The sequence below is a fragment of the Dipodomys ordii genome, unplaced genomic scaffold, assembly GCF_000151885.1.
Source record: "Dipodomys ordii isolate 6190 unplaced genomic scaffold, Dord_2.0 Scaffold98, whole genome shotgun sequence".
In the NCBI taxonomy this organism is placed as follows: domain Eukaryota; kingdom Metazoa; phylum Chordata; class Mammalia; order Rodentia; family Heteromyidae; genus Dipodomys; species Dipodomys ordii.
In genome coordinates, this window is record NW_012267314.1 from 4542590 (window position 1) to 4563234 (window position 20645).

The 20645-nt window shown below is 41.1% G+C and overlaps 1 protein-coding gene across 1 annotated transcript in view; it reads right to left on the reverse strand.

The window, feature by feature from the left end:
- The window catches only part of Plekhg1 (pleckstrin homology domain containing, family G (with RhoGef domain) member 1), a 135473-nt gene extending 116093 nt beyond the window's left edge, over positions 1-19380 (reverse strand). Inside the window, exon 1 of the mRNA XM_013026954.1 lies at positions 19338-19380. The gene's annotated coding sequence lies outside the window, so the exon portion shown is untranslated. The remainder of the gene's footprint in view (positions 1-19337) is intronic.
- Positions 19381-20645: the final 1265 nt, after the last annotated feature.

The window sequence follows — 20645 nt, forward strand, 5'->3', positions numbered from 1 at the left end:
TGGATGGTACAAAAAATTCACCCAATCACTACGCTAACTCCCACAGGTGATATTTATGGTCCTCAGAGTTAGATGGTCACGCACAGGAGAAAACTAGGAGCAACAGAAACACAGGCCTGCTTTCTCCACAGGTAAATGCATCCCTGAAAAATACCCTTGTAGGTTCATCAAGAGGCTGGATTCTCTCATATATCAGCATTATGGTCCAGAGGTGTTCATTAGCTCTAAAAGATGTCTCCACTCCACCTGCCCCAGTGGTGGGAAATTGTCCAAAGCACACCTTGCCTACAAAGATCACATCACATTCCCACCAGCGGTAGCCCTGCCCTTCCCTTCCCTTTGAGGGTAAAAATTACGAGTTGTCTGAATTCACCATCCTCATCTCTTCCCTAAGCAATTCAACCTGGTTTCCCCTTCCCTCCACCCCTCACCCTAGGGTGAGGTGAAGCTGCCTAATCCAGCTGGTATTTATTTATTAGTCTCTTTCTCATATCACTTCTGGGCATCAGCTAATCTGTTTGGCCACAGCTTTGTTGTCTTCCCTAGGGACAGGGAAGGGGACAGGTTCCCTCGAACCTGGTTTTGCTCCCATTTTTGTTGACAGTCCTTGTCTGTCTCCCCCACAGCATCAGCCAGGAACTCAGCCATGACTCGCTGACACTGCCAGCCCAAACATCTGAGCATGAGGCAGCTTACCGGAGCGACTGCTCTTTATTCCAACGCTGAGATTTCACAGGGAACTGAAATGCAACACCCTCACGATAAAATGCAATCTTCCTCTTCCACTGAATGCCATTGTCACAATGGGGTTCAGCCAACCAGAAAGCTTGAAGTCAGCTTGTCCCCCTTTGCCATTTCACTCCAGATACTCAAATCATTACCACCTCCCAACTTGGCTTACTTTTTTTTTCCCCTCCTGGGACTTACAAACTCAGGGCCTGGGCACTGTCCTTGAGCCTGTTTGTGCTAACACCAGAGCCACAATGCCATGTCTGCCTTTTAGTAAGTACTTAATTTGAAATATGAGTCTCAGGAACTTTTCTGCCTGGGCTGGCTTTGAACCATGATCCTCAGATCTCAGACTCCTGAATAGCTAGGATGAAAGGTGTGAGCTCTTGGCTTTTGCTTCCTTTTGAACTCTCTCTCACATAGCACTTCCTTTCCTCCATCTACACTAGTATCATGGTCTAGGAATAGGACTATCACATCAGGATTTTCCAGATTTCAAATCTGATGTCATCCCACCCTGAAGACCGTCCCTGGTCTTCTCATTCTTTTTTTAGGACAATGAGCAAACCTTTAAGGTGGGCTCTGGTGCTCCCATGTTCCCACCCATGATACTTGCTAACCTTATTAACTGTCTCTCCTCTTCCTCCCGACTTACTGCTCCTCTCTGCGTTTCTCCAGGGCTCATGATCCACATGGCTACTATTAACGGGTCAGATCTTGGCTCAAGCACTGCTTGCTCAGGTCAAAGCCTGCATTTTCTTCCTCTGAGACATCAACCAATATTGATGTTTCTACCATCTCCCCTGCTACTTCAGCCTATATGAATGAAGGTGGAAAACAGATTTTTGATGCCCACGGTGAATTTCTAGCACCTGGATCAGAGCCTGGCACACAGCAGGCACTCATCAAATACATGTCAAATGAATGAACCAATGGTTGGTGTGCACTGGGGCCTTCAGTATAATTAATGTGTAAGGTTATTTCTGTCATTGCTGTTGCAATTTTAAAAACACACTATTGTTTATAATTAAATACTAAATACTGGCAAAGAAAGCCTATAATTATCAGATCATTCCCATGGGAAACATGATCTGTTTTATGATCCATCTTTATTTTATGGATTCATCAAAAAGAGAACTTGGGTGAAAAAAATTGAAGTTTCTATATTTATCGCCTACTGAGACTAGATATTTTCAGGGCGTCTGCTAGTTTGCTAAACATCCCCATCAAGCCTGAAAAATCTTACTGATGCTTAATACTCATTATAGAGTAACCCATGGTAAATTGTATTCCAAAGTTTTAAGAGTTGTACTTTCTTTAGGCACATGACTTATGTTTGGGTTCTTTTTTAATTTTGTGTGTGTGTGTGTGTGTGTGTGTGTGTGTGTGTTGTGTTTCTGGTACTGGGGATCAAACCTAGAATATTGAATTTGCTAGGCAAGTGCTTTGCCACTGAGCTACATCCCAGCCCAGCAACTTATGAATAAAAGTAATGAATGGAGTTGTCTTACAAGCAACCCTCCAAATACTGCAGCAAGCGATTTGCATTGACATTCTCTGTAGCCACTAAAGCAAGGCAGCCTTACATCAAGAGGACACTTTTGCTTACACATACAATTTAATCATCATTTATTTAACATGTTGACTTGAGATTATTCAGTAATTCTTCTGTCCTTTAACTTTCTAGGAACTTAGTGCTTATTTTCTCAGAAATGGAAGAGGATGGCTTAAGTAGTTTACAAAGCAATTGGTATTCAGAGATTTCAGGTTTGAAAAGCTGTACTATTAACAGTAGTCTCAAATCTTAGACATAAATTCTGTAAACACATTTAGAAGGTACCTGAAAATGTTTTATGTTTAATTCACAACTTTACAATTGGTTCAGGCATGGCTAGAACAGATTCCCAACAAAACCTCAACATGTGGCAGTTAGAAAGAACCATCTGCTTTAGCAAAACCTTTGTTAATTGTAATTTTACCCTGAAATTTGAAACCAATAAAATTTTAGAACCCTACATTTAACTGGTACAGAGTCTTGAGCCAGAAAATGTGCCAACATTTCTCTCTCTTCTTTAAAAGCATATGTGAATTAATTACAAAGCGCTGACTGACTTGGATTAGACTTTATCCCTGCCTGCACAAAATTAATTCTTACCACTTACATCAATTAGACTGGGCCAAGATTGGTAATTCAGGCTGAACCTAATATAAAACCTCTGCTTAATAGGACATCTGAAGTTAAAATGGATCTGTTAAGAAATAACTTCTGGTTATATATGGAGAGTTAATAATCGCATGACTTAGATTTCTTCTTGCTGGTTTTATAGAACGTATTTAGTTTATTTAAACACAGGCCAATCTGTGTTGCAAACACAGGTGTGTCCCTAACTCATGGAATGTAATCTGAATCTTGGGCATTTTTTCCCCTATTATATCTGGTGTTAGTAACTTGCTTTTACTAGTGACTCATGCAATCTATGTATATTTCAGATAGTAGAATGTGATAGCTGCAAGAAATGTTTCTATAGTTTCATTTTTGTGATTTAATTTCATCTTAGAATCCAATAATCCTTACGGCTTATTATTCCACTGAGGAAAAAAGTAGTTTTATCATTAAAGAAGGATTAATTGAACTATTTAAGGAAGAAGATAAAAGATTGAATATCCTTACATATGGTGAACATGAACAACTGAAAGATGAGGTTGCAGGGCTGAGCCTCCCTCCCTCCAGTGCCCCTAAATGCGCCTCCTCACCCCCAACACTGGACACAATAAGACGAGGTTAAAGTCATGCACGCTGCTTTGTGACAGCCCTGTGTCTGAGTCCTGGTACTGAGGGAAAGGAGACTGTTAGGTAGACAGGGATAGAAAATGGTGATTACAACACGTGGCAGGTGACATTTGGCCCATCATGATACTTTTTGTTCCCTGAGTTCTTAGGGCTCCTGCTCAAAATGGTGTTTCTTCTTCCCATCATGCCCTGGAGTCCCATTCAAATACTTTCCATACTGCTTTATGTTCCCACTCAAAATGTATGTCAATAGTGAGGTCATGCCTTGTCTATGATCTAGCATGACCAATCATGACTTTACTTCCACACTCTTGCCCGTGGTGGAAACCAATGAGAAACGCACGTCAATAAATGGGCCCTATCTGACTGACCAATCACATTCCTGAGTAGGATGAAACTTGGAGTCTGGGCTCCGGGGCCCTTTCCACAGAGAGTCTATACCCTATTTTACTTTCAAGAACTTGCTGCTTTAATATACTTTACTACTCCTCTGCCTCTTAATTCTTTACCTGGCAGAGAAATGGTCCCAAACCCCCAGACAACATCAGCTCTGCCACTTATGAGAGTGTGACCTTAGTTAAATTTCCGAATGCTGCAAGTTTGTCCAGCATGGATTAGTAAGTGGAAAGTGGAATGAAAGAGACATGAAGGAGGGTTGGAAATGCTTACTTGGGAACTGATATCACAAGATATGGGAGAAATCTTCTTATCTGGTCTCCTGGCACACGTGGAGTCCCAGAATGTTTCTTACCAATATTCAGTATTTCTCACTTCGTCTACTACATTAATCCATACACAAGTCTTGAGTTCATCACTATGTTTTCAAGTAAGAAACTCTTCTCAACTAGCCTGTACCTTTTCTAGGAAAAAATGCCTGGACATTATCTAGTATTATTATCTAGCAATGTTGAAGTGAAGTCCAGATGTTTCAATGCAGTTCTATCATCACTGATAACAACTATTGGAATCCAGCTGTCTTTGCTCTGTTGAGAAAGACAGTGCTCTCAAATGAATATTTCTTTCCTCAGCATCAGGTGAATTCTGAGAAAGTCAAAGGGGTTTGGGCTGAGAATTCATTCATTCTGGCACTGCTATGAAAACAAAACAGCAATTATCCAGATAAGCAATGAGTCTAAGTGAACTTTCTGGTGAATTTAGAGTTAACTATAAAAACCTCTCTCAACTCTTTTAATTATTTTCCTCTCCTAAACTAGGTCATGCAAATTTCCACTTCAGTATGGAATCCAATCTATAATTTAGCCTTTCCCTGATGATTCAGAATTTTATTCTGTTTCAATGTCAAGTCCAACAAACCAGGTGCCACAGCCTGGTGCTGGTGGCTCATGCCTGTAATCCTACCTACTCAGGAGGCTAAGATCTGAGGATCCCAGCCCAAGCAGAGAAATCTGAGACTCTTATTGCTAATTAACCAGCCAAAAGCCAGAAGTGGAGGTTTTGCTCAAGTGGTAGAGAGCCAGCCTTGAGCAAAAAACAAACAAACAAAAAAAAAGCAAGAAGAGGAGTTCAAGACCCTGAGTTCAAGTCCTAATACACACACACACACACACACACACACACACACACACACACACATACACACAGAGCTTACTGCCTGTCACTCCACTCCAGGAAGACAAGTGAAGAAAGTACATTTCCCAGAGATTGACAGGTTGAGGCACCTGAGAAAGTTCCTCATTTTTTTTTCTTTAAATACATTCTTCTTGTCTATTATTTGGGGTTTGTGATTAGGAGGAAGGGGGTTTTGACTTTCTTTTATAAACTAAGTTGAGGAATCATAGCTCTTTAAAGGCTTTAGCTTACTTAGGCTTTTTTCCACTATAGGAATATAGCAAGCTGAGAAGTGTTAATGAAAACATTCACTCATTGGCCAGCAAGCACTGGTCTTAAGCAGAAGACAATGAGCTCTGTCTACCAGGACCTTCATCTGAATGAACACTTGGCCATCCTTCTCAGACTGGGATTGAGGCAATAGGTCAAACTCTAGAGGTCACAGATCACACCGAGTATGTTAAACCAAGTCGTAGAGTTCTGTGCAAATGCTTGGAGATAAAAAGATCTTTTAATAGGATGGAGCATACCTTAAACGTGTTTTTGGAACGCACAGCCCCGATGATTTGCACTTGTGGAGAGGACACTAAAGGCTAATTTTGTATGGCATTAGAATGGTTGAGTGAAGCCAGATTCCTCTTCCCAGACTTAAATTATGTAATCAGAAATAGAGCACCCAAACTGCACATCAAATAGTCTTGCTTTCTGGCAGACTATGAAAAAAGAAATCAGCTTTGGTGTTTGAAGTCGACATTTGTTTACACAATGCAACCAACCCTGACTGCCAAACACAATAATTAAATGCTTTAACAAGTATGAGATCTTGCCAGAATATGTAATTTGAGGGGGCAAATAAGCAGAAGTTGATATATGCAGCAGAAAACGCTGAATTATTTAGTTGGCATTGCTCAGGAGCAGACACACTGAAGTCTTAGTTACAGAAACACTAGAAGAACAGAAGAATAAGCAGTGAGGTTGCTTATTTTACTTACTACATCTTCCTTTTTATCTCCAAATGGTGTTCTTTCTTCACACCCAAACCCAAACAATGAGAACTCCTTTTCCTGTCATTGTAAAACCACCTGTGTAGAAATGAAATTAAACATCTACAAAGAAACAACCTCTAACCATGCTTTTCTTTGTTTCCATTCTTTCAATGATCAAACGAAATCTGAAGTCTTCTTGGTTCATCCCAACTCTATGACTGGTAAAACACAGCACCAATTTAATAATGGGCTTATCATTATATTAAGCAACTAATTAGGTCTTTTCAAGGGATTCAACTTCTAAGGCAATAGCAAAATCATCCCAATCTCTTTGTACACTTATCTCCCCAATCAGACAAATGAACACGCCCTCTTGCTTACCTTTGGAACTTGGAAAGAAAAAGACAGAGCACGCTTCAGCAATGGCTAGACTTTACACAGCACTTCAAAGCACTAGTACCTAACACAGCCACAGGCCATGCCTGCAGTGCATCAGGTTCCATTTTCCTAACCAGCCCAGAGGTCATCCAAGCAGAGGGCTCCTCCTGCAACTTTAAAGGGCTAGTGAAACCCACTATTGGTGGCCCACACCTGTAATCTGCTACTTGAGAGGCTGAGATCTGAGGATTAGGCTTCAAAGTCATACCAGGCAGGCATAAAGTTCAGGAGACTCCAGCTCCAAGTAACTAGCAAAATGCCAAACTGGAGGCATAGCTCAATTGGTAGTATGCCAGTCAAAGCAAGAAAGTAAGCAAGAGTATTAGGGCCCAAGTTCAAGCCCCAGGACTGACATACATTAAAAAATATGATTCCATAGGGATACAGGTGGACCCGTTGCAACAATGAGACGTACAAGTCATATGTCGAAAACAAACTTTACAACTTTGGTGGGGGTGGGGTGGGGGGAGAGTGGGGTGGGGGAGAATGGGATGGGAAGGGGAAACAAAGGAACAAAGGAGGAGGCTACAATGCTTGCTAAGAAATGTACTCACTATCTTGCTCATGTAATTGTAACCCCTCTGTATGATTTTTTCACAATAAAAAATGTATTAATAATAAAAATTACTTTGAAAAAATATGATTCCATAGATTGTTTTTCTTATAAAGTCAGTGAAAGAAAAGCAAGAAGCTATGAGAAGAGAATCTATCTACTTAAGTCAATTCTTTAGTAGAAAAAATAACTGAGTTTTGAAAATTGATTATTGGCTATTTATTCTGAAAATATGAACCCATGTAAAAACCAATATTTTTTCTTCCATCAAAATCCATGGGACTCTTGAAGAAAAATAAATAACTCACTGAGGAATACAGATAACAATTAATTTTTAAAAAGCCAGTGTTTTTCCTTAAATGTAAAAATCCCTCAGTTATTCCAGGAATGATTTAAAAAGGAAATTAAAAATACATCTTAGGATCAAAATGTGGGTTAGAGCCATGTCAACACGGAGAACTCATTGCCTAAGACCATGATTAGAGTTTAAGAGTCATTCTTTCTATTGCTGCACCCAACAATGTCAAAAGGACTGAATAAACAGTCCAGCAACTGAGAAACAAAGTTAATCATTGAAAGCAAATTAAAAATTCAGCACCAAAGAGCATCTCACGATGTTCCACATTAGCTGAAGGACACATTGGCCTCATGGCCTGAAGCCTGTGGTACCCAGAAGATGCAGCTGTTTAGGAGGTAGGCATCACACACCGAGAGAATGACTTTTGTAGAAATCAAAGGCTACTGCCAACAACTCTTCAATTGCCATCCATCCAGGCCAAAGTCATCTTTTCTCTTCACTCCTACTCATTTTGTACAATCATGACACTGCTTAGCTATTTGTAATGATGCCCTGTGAAAATTCTCACTTCTCCTCAGTCTGAAGATGAGCTCTAACACAAGAATATTGTTCTAGCTTTCCTGAAGCCACAGGCTATTGGTGCAAAGGTGTGTCTGTCAATCATGAACCTTGGGGTGGCAGGTTTTTTGACTGTCCCACAGAACTAGATGCTTGTGGATGGAGAAAGGAGAAGCACAAAGAATCCCAGAGAAGGAAAATCAAGCTAAAACATTAAAAAAATAAATTTGGATTAGCAATCACTTTAAGAAAAGATTATTGCCAGATGTACGAAAAGCATTGGCCCCAATAAGTTGGCTCTCATTTTATTTATATTTAAGATCAAGTAAGACTCTGTTCCCTATTACTTTGTACAAACTACGGAGGGATTGGAGAAAATTTGTATTTTGTGTCATCAGAAGACTAAAATTTTTTTTTCTAGAGACAATGCAACCTTTAAATAAATTAATCACTTTTTAAAAACCATTACCACATTCTTCCTTTCAAACAGTTGAAGTTATTTTCAGTCATTACATATAAAGCATTCTAATTTTAAGGCCCTTTGTGCTAGTATTTCAGTGCAGGCCCAGTTGGGAACACTGAGCCCCTCTGACTGGAATGCTGAACTCCTGCTTGGTCATCTGCCAGAAGAACAGAGAAACCACTATGTTCTAAAAGATCAAAGGACAGTTCAATGTTCCAGAATTGTCTCGGACTTTCCAATAATAGAAACTAGGCTGAATAGGGGTACAATTTCTCCAATGGACCATTCAAGTTTACTAGTGAAGAGCTCAAAATATCATACACATTGCAAACAAATCCAGAAATTTACCCAGGGAGCTACTGGCCCTCCAAGAAAACTGTAATTATTCCCCCCCCCCTTTGGAAGTGGACAACAGGAACTGAAAAGTATTTGAGAGAGCCACCAAGAACGGAATCACTTTATACTTGCTTTAGAGAGTTGTTCTGGTAGTTGAAGGCTCCCAGGACAAATCTGGCTTTGGTTTTTTTTTTTTTTTTTTGCAAAGGTTGAAGGTAGGGCAGCTAGTACTTTAGCTTTAGCGTGTTATTGGCAGATGGAAATAACAGTGGGCTTCTCAGCCTACCAGGGGTACCAAGACACAGGAACATGTGAATGGCTGGAGTTCTAACTTATGAGAATCTGATGTCTAACCCCGACTAGCTCACAAATGAAAACTAGGCTTTGAGACACAATCTTAATTTTTATATTCCTAGAAAACTGATCTGTATGCAAGCTTTCAGACACTGTTCTATGTAAGTCAATCTTCAAGTATTCCTCTTTTTTTTTTTTTTTTTGTCTGTTATGGGGCTTGAACTCAGGGTATAGGTGCTGTCCCTGAGCATTGTTGCACAAGGTTACTGCTTTACCACTTTAAGCCACAGTGCCACTTCCAGTTTTCTGGTAGTTAATTGGAGATAAGAGTCTCATGGAATTTTCTGCCCAGGCTGGCAGATCTCAGCCTCCTGAATAGCCAGGATTACAGGCATGAGCCACTGGCATCTGACATTCAAGTATTCCTCTTTATGTGGCACAAGAATACAAGAGGTCTTGGATATTGTTCTGCCTGATGACTGACTCGGAAAGCTTTTAAAGGAATAAGCAATGCTCTACAATAAGAGGACAGCAACTTTATTCACTATAGTTGTGGACTGGTCTTCATAGCTCCATTTTTTTCCAGAATTTGAAACTCAGCTTCTCTAACAGTGCCAAGCATCCACAGTGCCAAGCATCCCTGAAGTACAGACTTCCCTAGATGATGTGAACGCAAATTCAATGCAGAACTGAATTAATAAGATATTGTTTAGACACATCTGTTTCAAATAGGAAAAAGGCTGTTATAAACAAGGGAAACTAACAGACCATAGGAGGCTAGCAGCTAGACAGTGTGTGATTACTAGTCACTAGTGTGACTAGTATAGATTATTATTTTCCAAGGTATTTGATAATGTTAGATTGTATGCAACAAACAGAAACCTATTTGCTTCAAAGTCTATTTTAGTGACACACGAATACAACAAAATACAGTCGATCATCCATTTGGTGAACACAAGATACTTGATTACACAGATTGTTGAATTTGTACCCCTTTGTATAACTACTTAAAAATAATAAAAAGAAAGTCTTAGTGTTAATTTTTAGTCATACTAAACATCTACACAGTTACATGTAGAAATTCTTTTTGAAAACGTGTGTCTATGGAAATACAAGATTTGACAATATTGGTGAAGAACCATCTTAGGGATGCTCAACCCCTGAAATTTAGCAGTGAGCTAATGGAAGGTAATAAAACTCAGGCCCTTATATAAAATACGTTCACACAGCTCTAGTTCTCATGATGTAGGACCTAAATCCCAAGCTCCAGACTAGCAAGTAAGTATCAAATTACCTACCTGTATTTATTTCTCAAGATTACCAATTGTGTATGTCATTTTGTAGTATCTGTGATGTGTGCCTATATGTGGATTACATATGCATATGTGCATATACATAACAGATGTGTATATGTATATATACATGTTTTATGATGGAAGTTTTATGATGGCAATCGTCTCCTTGATTCCAATTCCATTTTTGATCTGAGCTTTTATTCAAATTTGGTAGCATTATCAGCTCTCTTCAGACCCCAGTTCTCCCATCAGTGACATGAGATACTTGGGACAAGGTCTTTACTGTGTCTGAAATTCACACCTAGGTATGGATGAAGTAAGCAGAGGCACATCAGGCTCACTGGCTGTGACGAGTAGGATAATGCCCCAAGCAGAAGACAGGGCAAGATGACAAACAGACACAAATCGGCAGTGAGTGGACCAATATGGCTGAAGCAGAGGGGATATAGGCTGAGGAGTATGCAGCAGATGCAGACAATCAGAGCTAGACTACAAAAGCACTTGAGGCTGGAAGCCAATGCTATCTTGTGATGACCTTGGCTTGATGAGAGGAAGGCCAAGTTTACTCTTGTTCCTCAACTCTCCTCACTGGGCACCATTCCAATCTGACTTCAGACAACCACAACTCCATCAAATAGCAGAATGTGGAACATCTGACCCTTGTAATATATTTTGCTCAGGAAGCTACACAATATTTATACAACTTGCCTCTCTTTATCTGGACTGCCAGGTTAGGGGACAGACTCAGAAGGAAGCCTACATCTCTGCTGCAACGTGTTTGGTTTTGTTTAGGGAAATTCTTTGTCTGATTGGTTTTAGGACAGGCTCTCACTGTGTGGCTGAGGTTGGCCTCCAAACCACTATGTAGTCCAGGTTGGCCGCCTTGAACTCTTGATCTTCTTGCTTTGGCCTCCCAATTGCTAGGGTTGCCAGTCTGCATGGGGGATGGATGTGAGGTGCCATCATGGGCCGATGGTCTATGATGACCAGGTTTATATTTTAAGGTCCTTCTGCCCATTCTCTTGAGCTCCAGAATGGGGCTACCATGATGATATTGGTTAGATACTTTTACCACCCAGTTTACAGCTGAGAGCAGCAGTGGCCTGCCCCAGTGGCCTGTGTCGATATCTTCAAAGAATGGAGAAAAAAGAAACACTCTGACCAGCCTTGACCTTCATTTCTAAACCAGCCTTGGTAGGCAGGAAAAAGTTTAAAGCTTTCTCTTCAAATAACATATACTGACAACAAAGGATTTTGTCTTCCAGTGGAAGCAGCACGACTACAATTTATTTAAGTAACTTACAACCTGCATGCAGACTATATTCTAAATGGTACTAAACCTGGACTCAGAGTCTAAAGTATAGAGCATATCTTCCTATAGGGTTAGCATTTTATAGGATAGAGTCCCAAATAGCCAACATGGACTATTCTACAAGGCACTCATTCTACAAGGATTCTGCCCTCCTCCTGGCTACAATCTAGTTCTACCTGGCAGAGCTAGATGATTTCTGGCTGAAGTCTGGAACCAACCTTGAAGGTACTATTATTGCTACATTGTTCTCTGCTCCTGTGCCCACCCACTATGTGTGAATCTTAAAAACCAAAAGAATGGAGAACAGAGAATATTTTCAGCGAGGAATTTTAGTTAAAACTACCTACACCGGAAGCATTTTCTCCGGTTCTGCACAGATTGAATAGTCTGACCCCAGCACATACACTACAAAGAACAAAGAGCTACAGGCTTGGGCCACACTCTCAGCGTCCGTCAGTGATTCTGGGGGTAGCGTCAGCTGGTCGAGGCACCTTCTAGTCAGTCGGGCCTTGTCCACTTAGATCAGAAGATGACGATGACATCATCCCTGTCCATAACACGACCTATGTCCTCCCCATCCCCTCCACAAGGTACTGGAAAAGAACACGAGCAACTTTGTGGAAGACTGGAGTCTGCAAAAGTGGTTAGGGATGGGAATTAGGAGGTGACCGATTTTATTCAGAACTGTGTACACGTTTGCTTTTCTCTTCTTCTTTCTTTCTTTTTTATTTGGTCCAAGACCAGGACTGAACTTGAACCAGGACTGATGCTGAGCCACACCTCCAACCTCTGTGTCCATGTTCTCTCATCCCCCCTCCCCCGCTCCCTTCCACTACCCCTCCCCCCCACCCCCACCCCCACTCCCACCCCGGCACAGGCAAGTCGGTCACCCAGCCTCCTTGCAAAGAGGTAATGATCCACACCCAGGTCTCACTGAATCCAGAATCCCAATGTCTTTCTTTCACCCAACCCCCTCTCCCTGGCATTGAAAACACTTTTAAAAGAAGTGACATAGAGATGTTTTAAATGGACTTGTGAACCCCAGCACAGATGCTGACATGAAGAGTGCTTGATGTGGGCTGGACAGCATGGCAGACAGAAGGGCCAGGAGGTTCTTGAGTGAAGAGAGAACCATGAAGAAAAAGAAAACAGGCCTAACTGAGAGGCGCCTGGGAGATCCCAATGGAAAACACCCAGGAAGAGTTAGAAAGGAGCCGAAGGGCTCAGCAAGAAACCTCCTTGGGCTAGCATTTGACTAAATGCCTAGTTGCTGCAATAGTCCTTCTATGTGTGACCCTGTGTAACTGTAAAACCGCATTTTCTCTGGGAATGACTGTGCTTTAGAAAATCAAAGGAATCCAACCCAGGATCTCATGCATGCAAAGCAAGCACTCTACCACCACATAAGCAGAAAAAGCCAGAAGTGGTGCTGTGGCTCAAGTGGTAGAGCTCCAGCCTTGATCTGAAGAGCAGAGTGACAGCGCCCAGGCCCAGAGCTCAGGCACCACAACCAACAAAAAAAGAAAAAAGAAAAAAAAGAAAATCAAAGGAATATATATGAAATTACAACATTTAAAGAGACCAGACTTTACACTTTTAAGACACAGAATACTAAAAAAGAAAATAGTTGACTTAATACACGAGTTGAGATAACTGCAACTCGGTGTCTTTTGAGCTTAAACAACGAATGCTTTAAAACCCCACTATGCTCTAAAAAGGCTGAAATCTTCCTTCAGAATAGACATTCCTCATGGCATGGGAAAGGCAAGATGGCATAAGGCAATAAAGCACAGAATCCTAAAAGCATCTGTACCCTGCATGCTGACATAGAGACAGCAGGATCTGGAATGAGACAAGGAAAGGGAACAGGCAGGGGAGGAGGCCATGTTGGGCTTAAGTTCAGTCAACAGCAGCCCAGGCCTTGATTCCCAAAAGTCATGCTGGGTAATTTTGTTTGACTGACTTGTTAAGCCTGGGGAATCTGGTCCAGTGTGTCCACAGGTTTTCAAATATGACTACTGATGGTCTCTATTCCCAGTCCAAGATGATTATCTCCATCTGTGCAGAGCAGATGTGGCGTCACTGAGTGTATTTGATGCTTTTGATATTTTAGGTGGCGGCCTTTCTGCGCCTGTTAGTTTGGTCACTCATTAAGTCTCTGTGAATCTAACCAAGTTCAGCATCAGCCACAGACATTTAACATATAAAATTCAGCATGATCCATATAAGATGGGAAAGATACTATATCTTGTTTCTAAAATACAATGACTTTGCCTCTGGCTATAACAAATGAATGATTCATTAACCTTTATCTCCCTACTCTCCTTGCCATCAAAAAATAAAAGCAAAACAAAAACATAAATAAAATAACCCTAGTTTGAAACATATTAAGGTAAAATGGTTAGGGCTTAACGTGTTGGCCAGCCACTAAAAGCAAAGGAGCAATGTGAAAAAGCTCTCTCAGAAAGACAGATCAGAAAAAAAAGTTAAGGAAGGATATTCATAGTTGGATTAATAACAAAAATAACTTTGATGTAATGCATAGTTCTGTGCACAACAGAAAATGATGATTATTTCTAAAACCACGGGACTTTTTCAAGCAAACAACTGACATCTGAAGTCCATTTCTTCTGATCACCTTTCCTCTACCCTTGATGTTAATTTCTAATTTACTCTAAATTTCAGATGAATTTCTAAATTCTTCTGCCACACTCTGGCTTCACAGAAATGTTGTTTGTAGGTGTGTGTTACCTTCCCAGGCCCACTTTCTAAGAGTCCCATCTACCCCTCCCAATACATAGCTCCATTGATTCAATGTAAACAAGTAATTCACGATCATCTCCAAACAGGTCATATTTCACATGTTATCAATAACTTATAGTTAGTAATTTTATGTGGTGCATAAGGAATTCATCAGGATCTGTTGAATATTGTTATGTTGGAAGAAGTTTAACAGCAGAAAGAAACGTTCTCCATATTAGAATTGCAGGTGGCCCAATGTTCTCCATCACCTGTGTTACAGCCGGGGTCAGCTAAATGCTTCAAGATGCCCCACACATGGGCCATGTGGAACACAGGCCGATCTGGGGAAAATTACCATATGGGATCTCCCTAACTGGCAACTGTGAGGCCTGGCTCTACTATCCATCATCCAGGTAAAGAGTACAGAGCTTTGTCCTCTAAATATCCTTTCCCTGGCTCCTCTCACAGACCACAATGATAACTTTGATACAGCTACATTCCTCCTCTGGCCCAATTCCGTGTCTGTGCTAGTCTATGATGGGCCCTCCTACAGAACAATACAGGAACAGGTGAAAAGGCTGGAAGGCAGGGTGAGATTATGTAGGGACATGCACAGAGGTATTTCTCTGCTTTAATTTGGGAAACCTGGCCTGGGACACCTCCCTGTGGATCAGGTGCAGTTCAGGAAAGCACAGTGCTGACCTCAGATAAGTGACTAAGTACCAGTTCCCTTCCCCAACGTTAACAAAAAAAAAGATGCTTCACACTTGACAGAGGCAAATCCGTACATCTTGAATGATATAACTCGATGCTTTAATTCTGTGACCACTGTAGTTCATGTAACACGTCTAATCTTTATGTTATTTTCAGAAATCCTTAGCACGATGCCCTCATGTCAAGGTGATCAGAGGATTTTTCTCAGGAAGGATCTAGAGGGAAGCACTTTGTGACTTGGTAAAGATCACACATTGCATTTAAGTCTATGTTCTGCCAAGAATTCCACCGGACAGTGGTATTATTGGCAATGTCTCGCTCAATACAAGTTACTAATTCACAGTGTGAGTCACTGAGCACTGTAAGCACTGATTATTTTTCTATTAGCTGACTTGTGAAAAATTTATCAGCCCCGAGTAAGACAGGACCCTGGGAAACAGAAGCAAGGTCACCTCACGACCCGTGAAGGAACAGACAGTGTAGCTTCCTTCCTCAGTGCTCCTTCATGATATTGTTTTGTTAGTCTCAAGGGTTAAAAAAAAAACAAACAACACAAAAAAACCCCACAATGTTCCAAAACCACAGAACCTTCAGCTGCAAGATAATGTACCTCAGAGATACCACAAAAACATCTACTGAGGAGGGTGGCGGGACTACTTTCCTGCTTATGTGGTGCTGAGGAGTCGAACCCAGGGCCTCATGCATGCAAGGCAAGCACTCTACCACTGAGCCACCTTCCCAGCCAGGGACTACTTTCATGAAGGATGGTAACAGCATCCTTGGGATGGGGACAGAAGAAACTCGAGATCGAGGCTCACCTGCTGGAGAAAAGTGGTGGGCCACAGGCACCATGGGTCAGTAATATGAACTCTAGAGTGGAGAAACACCGTTTCTAATAGTAGCATGTTCACTGAAGATGTACTCTATCTCCTGTTACTGAACCTAAGTAAAGGGCTCAGGAAATTCTAGCGAGAAGAGTACATTTCAAGATGGTCTGAGCACATGGTACGGTTTAGAACGAGACATGGTATCTTCATGTTCCTAGTCTCTATTGTGCACTAAGCAGCAGGTCTGCTCACCCCTTCAGCAAGAACTGAAGTGGGTGGCGCCTAGACAGGAGGGCATGAGAAACAAAAGGCAGGGATGATTTATTCCAAATAAAATCGTCTGTCTGTCTGTCTACCTATCTTCCTCTTTACTCCCCCTTCCTCCCTCTCTTTCTCTCTCTCTCTTCTTGTTTTGGTTCCTGTCCTGGGGCTTGAACTCAGGCATGAGACACCAGCTCTTGCTCATGGCTATCACTCTAGCAGTTTGAGCCACAGTGTCACTTCTGGTTTTCTGGTGGTTAAGTGGAGATAAACAAGAGTTTCATGGACTTTGCTGTCCAGGCTGGCTTCAAACTGCAATCCTCAGGTCTCAGCCTCCTGAGTAGCTAGTGAGTACCCTCCAGAGTGGCTCAATCTGTGTGTGAGCCACTGACAGCCAGCTCCTACCTGTTTCTTTTTGTAGTACCTGAAAAATGCACAGGCTTACATCTACACGCACACACGCACGCGCGCGCACACACACATATACACACAAACACAGTTGTACTATTAACAGAAAATAATGCATTTCTTATACTTCTCTGATTTTGTTGTCAAAATTTTTGTGAGTTAGGACCACTGAATCTAGTCAAGCGAATTAAAGTCAGTCAATCATCTCTAGAAGTTTTTGCTTTGGAAGGTCTTTGTGGCTTCAGAGTATAAAAGCTGGGACGGAGAAGACAGCTCTTCTCCCAGCTGGCAACTGGCTCCCAGGCTGTGTCTTCCTCCTGAGGGGCCATCCACAGTTCTGCGTACCTGCCAACACCTGCGAACAAGGTGCAGCAGTGCTCTGAGATGCCCAAAGCAGGCCCAGGGCATTTCAGATTGTTCTAAAGAAGGAAAACAGTTCATTATCCCAGCTCCTCTTACATATCTGTCTTTTCCTAATATCTATTTGCAGGCAAAACAGACAAAAGTCCTGGTCCTCAGGGAGCCTGCGCCGGAAAAGGAGGCTTCTCACAGTCAACACCCTTGCTTTAACACCCCAGCAACCTTCAGATGATATTCTCTACACAAATGATAAGTCCTCAAAAGACAGTATTTTCTTCAAAACTACAACATAGTTTTGAAAAACCAAACAAAGCCAGATGATCCCCAGTGACTGAAAACGTTTACATTCAGGAACACACAGACTACCCAACAACAAGGAGGCCTGGGCAGCACACATGGAGCTGGGGCAGCACCAGGCCAAGGGGCACCCAGGACCCCGGATCAAGCCATGCCCCTCTCTCCTTTAGTCCCATATCACATTACAAAGCTAACGGAATTTCACCTGAGTATCTAGAAGGAAAATCTTTATTTGATATCAGGAAAACAATGATTAGTCGCAGCTAACTATGTGTTCACTTATTTCTCTGTAGCTACAGCCATGTGTGTCTCTGAGGAGCACAGACATCATTTGCAGAAATATAACCTGTTCCAAAAGAAGACACAAAAGAAAGTAGCTATTCTTCTCAATGGGAAGGGAAGCACAGGGCAGGCCACAGAACTGCTGGGGACCCTGGGCACTCTGGACTTTGTGGGCTCTTTCCTTCTTAAGAAATGATTAAAAAATATACCATTGGTGGCTCACGCCTGTCATCCTAGCTACTCAGGAGGCTGAGCTCTGAGGATTGTGGTTCAAAGCCAGCTCAGGCAGGAAAGTCTATGAGACTCTTATCTCCAATAAACTACCAAAAAACTGGAAGTGGAGCAATGGCTCAAGGGGTAGAGTGTTCACCTTAGGCTGAAGAGCTGAGGAACAGCACCCAGGCCCAGAGTTCAAGCCCCACGACTGACAAAACTAAATAAATTAAAATATGTAGTAACTGCACAGATATGAAGACAAATGTAATCCAGGCTGTATTCACTATTATATACGGTAGTCCCTTGCAATCCACAGGAGACTGCCATTGGGGAAAAAATGCGCACGCGTGCTTACGGTAATGTTCAGGGCTGTTCTGCGCATGTCCAATGCGTTTTCCCAGTAATTGGGCCCAACTTCCGTTAATCACATCTGCTTTTCAACAAATCCAAGATTTTCACTTGATCGCCTCACTTAAATACATTCACTTGGATCTTGCTTTTTAAGAAACCACTTGCTTTGGGGGAAGGCATAGGTTCACAAAATCAAGATCAAGGAACAACTCAGCAGATTACACAGTCACTTAAACACAACTGTAGATAATATTGGGCTGTGAAATGAAAAATGTTAGGCACTTAATTTCTTGTTTGTTTTTGGAATTTTTGTTTGCAATAAACCCACAAATAGGCATTAATTACCATACTTATTTTTTCTCTTGCTTTTAACAGAAATTAAGGTTAAAACTTTGTTTTGTTTCTGAGGGCCTGAAGTACTGTGCCTAATAAACAAGCCACCTATGGACTAGAAGGTCTTTTGATTATTCAGCTACTCAGCATTCTACACATAGATTAAGCAAAAGAACTTCTCAGACTTTCCTACCAGTAATGAAGACCTGCAGGATAAAAAAACCAATGCCCTCCAGTTAACAAAACAGTAGTGAACTCTGCCACAAACTAAGCAATCTTCACTCCATTAAAATAAGATTTGTCTCTGAAAATAATACTGAGCCCTGGAGGAATAATTCAGCATATCAAATATTTATGACTCCAAAGAAACATTCTGACCTTGTTGGTTAAGACAACAGACTCTAACCTACTGTTTCACCTGGACTTTTCATTTTGTTTTTATTTTATTGCCTATTTTTTGACTTGGTATAAAAAAAACATTTTTTTGCCATAAAAAATGAATACTATGCTTACCAGACTGAGTTTCCTTACCTAGTTCATGTATTTCTACCTCTTAACTCAGCACTTGATGTGCAACTAAATAATGTTGCATTGACATTTGGGGTCTTGTCAAATAGCCTCTAATGTGTTCAGAGATGACTCATTAAAGTGCCAATAGGAATTAAAGTACCTAACAGAAAGGCATATTCCTTCCTTCCTTTGCCTCTCTCTTATCATTCATTGTGGTTTTTAAGTACCACCACCACAAAATGGGAGCTTTAAATCTTGATGAAGAAAAAAAAAGAAGTTAGAAAAAATGTCTTGCTGAGTGTATATAGACAAAAATACATGAAAGCTTAAATTGTAAACATACTGATCTTTCAATATGTTTCATACCCAAGTAACAACAACGATAAAAATGCCACTTTCAGAGTGGAATCTCACCTTTACCACGTCTTCAACCATACGCCTCACATCAGTCTTCACCTGTAGTAGAAACACACAAAAAAATTGCTTTTTACTTAAGTATTATGTAATGGAGAATGGATGAGATATTAAGATAAACTTCAAGTGGCAAAAAGTAGACTGGCAGCTGAAAGGCTAGGATTTTCCTACAAAAAGACACCTAATTTTGTAACAGACAATAATCATGAAAAAACATAACTAAAAAATAAAAGGCCTGATAAGATTTGGTGTTAGAGAGCTTGGTACCCCAATCTTCTTTGATCTCCCCCCTCCCTTCCTCCGAAGAACTAAACTTTAAAGAACTCTGAAAACAAAGGGGCCCAACAACTTGCTATGGTTTAGAGGGCTGGGAAGTAGGGTATGGAGATGAGTAATGATTTCACTCAGTCTCATCCCTAGCTCTGAAGCACCAGTCAGCCACAGGATGGGAAGAACCGGCTAGGCTATGGCCACTCCTCATCCCTGTGTTCTCCTCCGGTATTCCCCCTCTAACTCCTCAGCTTCCATCTTTTGAAGTCAGTAGACATGAGTTCCTATCATGGGGCAGAGGGAAGAGCTTATACCTGGTAAGGTCAGTGGCTTTTCTGCTCACTTCTTTCAGAAACCAGAACCATAGACGTCTCAAAGTTTATGAGTTTTTTTCTTTTCTTTTCTCTTAAAACAGGCTTAGTGTTTATGGGATTTTTTAAAAGTTTTTTTTATTATAAAGATACTGTTCAGAGGGGTTAGTTACATGAGTAAGGTAATGTGTACATTTCCTATTGAGCATTGTTACCCCCTCTTTTGTTTTTCCCCTACTATCCCTTCCCTCCCCACCTTCCTAACTCCTCCCTCGCCCTCTCCCCCAAGTTGTAAAGTTCATTTTCAACATAGTGTCTTGTACATCTCATTGTTACAATGGGTCAACCTGTATTCTTGTATCAGCATTTTGTTATTTCCCTTCCCCTCCCCAAATTAGAAAAATGTATATACAAGATACAACAGGGCATGGGAATCAAATACAACAAAAACAATCTTTTATAATCTGTGGATCTATGAAATTACTCAAAAAGCCAAACAAAACCAAAACCGAAACAAAAAAAAAACCCTCCAGTTGATGCTAATCAAAAAAACCCTTAAAAGTGAAAAAGCGCAAAGGAGGAGGCTGCAATGCTTGGTAAGAAATGTACGCATTATCCTGCCCATGTAATTGTAACCCCTCTGTACAATATGTTCACAAATAAAATAAAATAATAAAAAAAAGTGAAAAGGCAGAGAGCAGCATTGAAAGGAGGGAAAGAAACAACA